Source organism: Suncus etruscus, chromosome 4 (genome assembly GCF_024139225.1).
Source record: "Suncus etruscus isolate mSunEtr1 chromosome 4, mSunEtr1.pri.cur, whole genome shotgun sequence".
In the NCBI taxonomy this organism is placed as follows: Eukaryota; Metazoa; Chordata; class Mammalia; order Eulipotyphla; family Soricidae; genus Suncus; species Suncus etruscus.
In genome coordinates, this window is record NC_064851.1 from 55734744 (window position 1) to 55742731 (window position 7988).

Sequence of the window (7988 nt, forward strand, 5' to 3'; positions counted from 1 at the left end):
TTCACATACCATTAAGTACATTAAACACTACATTTACCTAGGTTACCAGAGCAGCAGACTTTTTGAAACAGTTTATTCATTAAATATTTTTGAATGCATTTTTTCATATTTTTTATTTTTGAAAGAGACTCAATGTAGTGAATGACCTGGTTTGTTGCTCTTTAGAAAGCAAGGTTCTGCTTGCAACTGGGACTTATCTGCTGAAAATAAAATGTTCAGCTACCTGGGGGTTAATTACTCATGACACTTAGCTCTGCATGGGGCACAATAAAGAGTCCTGTGTACTAAAAGAGAATCTAGGTGAGGGTAATAGCCCTTGAAATGTGCTTTCATCAAAACTTAAAGAGGTAGAGCTCCCAACAAGTAGCTTCTATACCTATCGGAACTAGATAATATTTATTTATTTTCCAGAAAATAAGGCTGTATATTTTGTAGTTTCAGCTGAAGGAAGCAAAAGTCCTCTCAAGCTTCTGAACACTTGTATTCTCTTTATAGAACCACTGCAAAAATCTTTAAGGCTCAACTAGAATGTACCTTAAATTTTTATTACCCTATAATCCTGTTTCCTGCAGCACATTAAAATTCCATTGAATGTTTCTTATGTAACAACTTCTGGTTAACTGTCATCTTGAATTTATTACAATTTAGTTTTTGCTGCTTTTATTTTCAGAGTCATGAAAGTCCCTTTCTCTGATGGTTCAAATGCACTGAATACCCCAGACATAAACACTCACCACCACCATCACCACCACACACATACATCAATTTGTATAAAACCAGTTTTGTTGTCAGTTTAGGTGTTTATTTAGTCAGGAGAGAACTAATTTAAAGAACATTTTTAACTGTCAAAGATTACTTCCTGGGATGCATGATGTAGAAAAAAGCTACAGTTTCATCCATAATCAAAACATTTAATAAATACTACTTTCTCATGCCCTTGACTAAGTAATCTATAATGATTTATAAAGAGTTACACAAAACTAGCTTCTTACTAGCAGATTTCATTGAAAACTGGCATAAAGTTATAAGCAAACAAGACACAGAGCACCAGCAAAATTAAGAAATGTGCCAAAATACAAGTGTTAAAACTTATTCTCACATAGGAGAATTTGTTGACAGTTCCTTTGCTATATATTTTTCCTCATCAATTTATTATTATCTGCTCTTGTTTTTATTAAAATGCTGCTTTCTCTGATTTTTCTTAAATTTGATGATTAAATGTTTTCCCCAGTATTTTTAAATTTTATTTTATTGAAATCATTGTGATCTATAAAGTCTTTCATGTTTGAATTTTAGATTATAGTAAATCAGGGCTATTCCCACCACCAGCGTCAACCTCCCTCCCCCAATGCACCCAGATTGCATCCTTTACCACTACCCTTTGTCCCCTGGCCTGCCAGTATAATGGGGCCCATTTAAATTTAGATTGTAAAAGTCTAGGTCTCTTGATTCTTTTGTTTAGTTTGGTTTGGTCATTTAATTCTGTCTTTTATTCCTCCATCAATGTACCTGAGATCACTTGGCCCCTAGCACAATCCTTTTATTTTCCCTTTCTTCTTAATTTTTTTAAAAAAATGCATAAATATTAGGTAAGACAAAGGAATTCGTGTCCCAAGGTCTTATGAAAACGCAGGAGCCCCTGCAATAGCACAGTGGTAGAGCACTTTTCTTGCATGAAGTTAACCCAAGACGGAACTTGGTTTGATCCCTGGCATACCATATGGTCCCCTGAGCTAGGAGCGATTTCTGAGTGCTTAACCAGGAGTAACCCCTCAGCATTCACCAGTGCAACATTCCCACCACCAATGTCCCAAATCTACCTCCCTCATCCCACCCCACCCCCACCTGTACTCTAGACAGGCTTTCCAGTTCCCTCATTTATTCACATGGTCATGGTAGTTCTCAGTGTAGTTATTTCTATAACTGCACTCACCACTCTTTGTGGTGAGCTTCATAAAGTGAGCTGGAAGTTCCAGCCCTCCTCTTTTTGTCTCTGAGGATTGTTGCAAAAATGACTTATTTTTCTTAAAACCCATAGATGAGTGAGAGTATTCTGCATCTCTCCCTCTGACTTATTTGACTCAGCATGATAGATTACATATACATCCATGTATAGGAAAATTTCATGACTTCATCTTTCCTGACGCCTGCATAATATTCCATTGTGTATATGTAACACAGTTTCTTTAGCCATTCGTTTGTTGAAGGGCATCTTGGTTGTTTCCAGAGCCTGGCTATTATGAATAGTACTGCAATAAATATAGGTGTGAGGAAGGGGTTTTTGTATTGTATTCTTGTGTTCTTAGGGTAAATCCCTACGAGTGGAATAGCTGGGTCGAATGTGAGCTCAATTTCCAGATTTTGGAGGAATCTCCATATCGCTTTCCATAGAGGTTGGACTAGACGGCATTCCCACCAGCAGTGGATAAAAGTTCCTTTCTCTCCACATCCTCACCAGCACTGATTGTTCTCATTCTTTGTGATGTATGCCAATCTCTGTGTGAGATGGTATCTCTTTGTTGTTTTGATTTGATTCTCCCTGATAATTAGTGATGGGAGCATTTTTTCATGTGCCTTTTGGCCATTTGTATTTCTTTTTATCAAAGCGTCTGTTCATTTCTTCTCCCCATTTTTTGATGGGATTAGATGTTTTTTTCTTGTAAAGTTCTGTCAGTGCCCTGTATATTTTGGATATTAGCCCTTTATCTGATGGGTGTTGGGTGAATAGTTTCTCCCACTTGTGTGTGACTCTTGTATCCTGGGCACTATTTCTTATGAGGTGCAGAAGCTTCTCAGCTTAATGTATTCCCATCTGTTGATCTCTGCTTCCACTTGTTTGGAAAGTGCAGTTTCTTCCTTGAAGATACCTTTAGTGTCAATGTCATTGTGTGTTTTACCGATGTGTTGTTCTATATACCTTATGGTATCAGGTCTGATATCAAGGTCTTTAATCCATTTGGATTTTAACTTCATACATAATGTTAACTGGGGGTCTATGTTCACTTTTTTGCAAGTGGCTAACCAGTTCTGTCAGCACCACCTGTTGAAGAGGTTTTTCCTGCTCCGCTTAGGATTTCTTGCTCCTTTGTCAAAAATTAGGTAATTGTATGTCTGGGGGACAATGTCTGAGAACGCAAGCCTATTCCACTGATCTGAGGGTCTGTCTTTATTCCAATACCATGCTGTTTTGATAAATATTGCTTTGTAGTACAGTTTAAAGTTGGGGAAAGTAATGCCTCCCATTCTCCTTTTCCCTTTTAGCTATTCGAGGGTTTTTATTGTTCCAGATAAACTTCATAAGTGTTTGATCCACTTCTTTGAAGAATGTCATGGGTATTTTTAAGGGGATCACATTAAATCTGTATAATGCTTTGGGGAGTATTGCCATTTTAATGATGTTAATCCTGCCAATCCATGAGCAGGGTATGTGTTTCCATTTCCATGTGTCCCCTCTTATTTCTTGGAGCAGGGCTTTATAGTTTTCTTTGTATAGGTCCTTCACATTGTTGGTCAAGTTGACTCCAAGATATTTGAGTAGTTGTGGCACAAATGTGAATGGGATTGCCTTCTTGACTTTTTTCTCTTCCCTATCATCATTGGTGTATAAAATGGCCATTGATTTCTGTGTGTTAATTTTGTAGCCTACCACATTGCTATATGAGTCTATTCTTTCTCGAAGCTTTTTGGTAGAGTCTTTAGGGTTTTCTAAGTAGAGTATCATGTCATCTGCAAACAATGAGAGCTTGATTTTTTCCTTTCCTATCTGGATTCCCTTGATATTTTTTTCTTGCCTATAGCAAGCACTTCTAGTACTATGTTCAAGAGGAGTGGTGAGAGTGGACAGCCTTCTCTTGCACTACAATTTAGAGGAAAGGCTTTTAGTTTTTCTCCATTGAGGATAATATTTGCCATTGGCTTGTGGTAGATGGCTTCAACTAGATTGAGAAAGGTTCCTTTCATTCCCATCTTGCTGAGATTTTTTTTATCAAGAATGGGTGTTAGATTTTATCAAACGCTTTCTCTGTGTCTATTGATATGATCATGTGATTTTTATTTTTCTTCTTGTTTATGTTGTGTATGATGTTGATAGAATTACGGATGTTAAACCATCCTTGCATTCCTGGTATGAAGATCTTTGCATCAGCATTCATCAGGGATATTGGTCTGTAATTTTCTTTTTTGGCTGCATCTCTGTCTGGTTTTGGTATCAAGGTGATGTTGGCTTCATAAAAGCTGTTTGGCAGTGTTCCCATTTTTTTCAATTTCATGGAATAGCCTGTCTAGGATTGGTTATAGCTATTCTTGAAAGATTTAAAAAAATATATTAGGAAATCCAGCGGGGCCTGGGCTTTTCTTTTTTGGCAGATGTTTGATTACAGATTCAATTTCCTCAGTAGTGATGGGGGTGTTTAGATATGCTACATCCTCCTTACTTAACTGTGGAAGGTTATAAATGTCCAGGAATTTTTCCATTTCTTCTAGCTTCTCATGTTTAGTTGCATAAAGTTTCTCAAAAAAGTCTCTGATTAACATTTGGATATCTGCAATATCTGTCGTGATCTCCCCTTTTTCATTTCTAATACTGGTTATCAGATTTCTCTCTCTCTTTCTTTGTGAGTTTTGCCAATGATCTATCAATCTTATTTATTTTTTCAAAGAACCAACTACTGCTTTCATTGATATTTTGGATTGTTGTTTGGTTTTCCACTTCATTGAGTCCTGCTTTCAGCTTTGTTATTTCCTTCTGTCTCCCTATTTTTGGTTCCTTTTGTTGGTCATTTTCTAATTTTTTGAGCTGCGTCATTAAGTTATTCAGGTATGCCCCTTCTTTCTTCCTGACATGTGCTTGTAGAGCTATAAATTTCCTCTCAGGACCGCTTATGCTGTGTCTCATAGATTCTGGCAGTTTCTGTCTTCATTATCATTTGTTTACAGGAAAGTTTTGATTTCTTTTTTGATTTTATCTCGGACCCACTGGTTGTTCAGTAGCAGGTTGTTTAATTTCCAATTGTTAAAGTTTTTCTTCTGTGTGCCTTTGTAGTTCACATCTAATTTCAGAGACTTGTGGTCAGCAAAGGTAGCCTGCAAGATTTCTATCCTCTTGATTTTATGAAGGCATGTTTTATGTGTCAGCATGTAGTCTATCCTGGAGAATGACCCATGTACATTGGAAAAGAATGTGTGTCCAGGTTTCTGGGGATGGAGTGTCATATATATATATATACATATATATATATATATATATATATATATATATATATATATATATATATATATACACATTCTACTAGTTCTCTTTCTTCCATTATTCTTTTCAGGGCTAGTATGTTTTTGTTGGGTTTCAGTCTGGTTGACCTATCAAGTGTTGATAGGGCCGTGTTGAGGTCTCCCACAATTATTGTGTTGTTATTGATTTCTTCTTTTAGATTTGTCAGTAACTGTATTAGATAATTTGCTGGTCTCTCATTGGGTGCATATATGGTTAGTAGTCTGATTTCTTCCTGTTGCACATATCCCTTGATTAATACATAGTGTTCATTTTTGTCCCTTACCACTTTTCTGAGTATAAAGTTGGTGTCATCAGATATTAATATGGCCACCCCAGCTTTTTTGAGAGTGTTCTTTGCTTGGATGATTTTCCTCCAGCCTTTGATTTTGAGTCTATGTTTGTTCTGACTATTCAAATGTGTTTCTTGTAGGCAGCAGAAGGTTGGATTCATCTTTTTGACCCATTTTGCCATTCTGTGTCTTTTAATTGATGAATTTAGTCCATTGACATCGAGGGAGATGATTGTCATAGGATTGAATGTCATCTTTGTATATAAGTTTGCTATGTTTGTTGGTCTCTCTTGTCTTAGAGTAGACCTGTCAGTTTTTCCTTTAAGGCTGGTTTTTCATCCGTGAAGTTTCTGAGCTGTTGTTTATCCATGAAGCTATGTATTCTTCTCAAACCTGAACATGAGTTGGGCTGGGTGCAGTATTCTCATTGAGGCATTCATTTCATTCTGTCTTGTCACAATATCCCACCACTGTTTTCTGGAATTAGAGTTTCTTATGACATGTCTGCTGTAAGTCTTAGGGATGCTCCTTTAAATATAATTTCCCATTTTGATCTTGCAGCTTTCAGTTTTCTATCTTTATCTGTGGGATTTGTCATTGTAATGAGGATGTGTCTTGGGGTGTTTTTCTTTGGATCTATTTTAGCTGGTACTCTTCAGGCATGCAGGATTTGATTCACGTAGTCTTTTACTCTGGGAGTATCTCTTTGATGATGTCTTTGACAGTTGATTCTTCCTGGAGATCTCCTTCCTGGGTTTCTGGGACTCCAATGATTCTTGTTGTTTCTGTTGAGTTTATCAAAGACTACTATTTTCATCTGTTCGCATTCCTTGAGTACTTTTTCCATTGCCTGTTTATTTGTCTTAAGGTTCTTTTCCAATTTCTTCTGCTGTGTTGAGTTTTCCTGCATCTCATCTTACAGTACTTCGATTCTCTCCTCAGCTGCTGTTACCCTGCTGGCGAGGCCATCCATTGAGGTTTTCAGTTGAGCTACCATGTTTTTCAGATCTGTTATTTCAGTTTGGGGTTTTCTGATTTCTGTCTTTGTGTTCTGTTCAGATCGATCTATGCTTTCTTTGAGTTCTACAAACATCTTCCATATTTCTATTTTAACTTCCTTATCCGAGAGTTTAATCAGATGGTTGGAATTTTTTAGGTCATCTTACTATCGTCTTCATTTTCTGTGCATGGTGTTTGGACACTTGATCAATCTAAACAGCTGTATCCATTGTGTAAAGTCTCTTTGAAATATAGAAAAGAATATAATATTTTGTGTTTCTTCTCTTCCACTCAGTTCCTTCTCTTCTCCTTGCTATACTCTGGGGAAGACAGTGTTCAAAACAACTATCACTTAGACCATTGTGTTTCTTTGTACAATTATTCTAAATACCACATAAAAGATGATAGGTGATATTCTGTATTTATCGTTCTCTGGCTTAAGAAACTTAACATAATATCTTCTAGTTCCATCCATTTTGCTGCAAATTGCATGATTGCATAATTCCTTACAAATATGTAGTATTCCACTGTATATATGTACCACATCTTCATGATCTGTTGTTAGACATCTAGGTTTATTCCAACTTGTAGCTATTGTACTGAATGCTGCAATGAATAGCACTGTGAATACATTCTTTTGGATTAATATTTTTTATGTCCTGGATAGATACACAAATGGGGAATAGTTGAATCATTTGGCAGCTCAATTTTGAGGTTAGTGAGAACTGTTTTCTATGGGGTTGGATCAGGCAGCATTCCCACTAACAAAAAGAAGAGTTTCTTTCTCACAAAATCTCCATAACAGTGATTGTTCCCAATAATTTTGTTATGTTCCATCATCACAGGTATAAGATGATATTGCATTGTCTTTATTTAGATTTTCCTAATGATAAATGATGATGAACATTCTTTCATATGTTTATTGGCCATCTATTGGTCTTCCTCAGAGAAGTGCCTCATTTTCTCTCCCCATTAAAAAAATTTTATTGAGAAAATTGTGACTTACAAGTCATTCACTGTTGTAGTTCAGGCATATAGTGACAGTAAATTATGGCTATTCCCACCATCAGTGTAAATTTCCATCTACCATAGTTCCTAGAATGCATCTCATACCTCTACCCTTAGCCACCTAATCTACTAGTGTAACAGGACCATTTAGGTTTCGCTTGTTATAATTTGGGTTTCTTGATTCTGTTATCATTGACCTTGGCTTGGTTATTTAGATCTGACCATTTTTTTCAGTCAATGCACCTGAGATCAGTTAGTCTCAGGGTCTCATTTACATTTTTTCTTTTATCAGTTGTAGGAAGACATAGAAATATGAGGCAAAACACAATGATTCATATTTTAAGGTTCTATGGAAAAGGCAGGAGTCCCTATCTAGAAGATATAAATAAATATATATTTTTTTGGTTTTGGGTCACACCTGG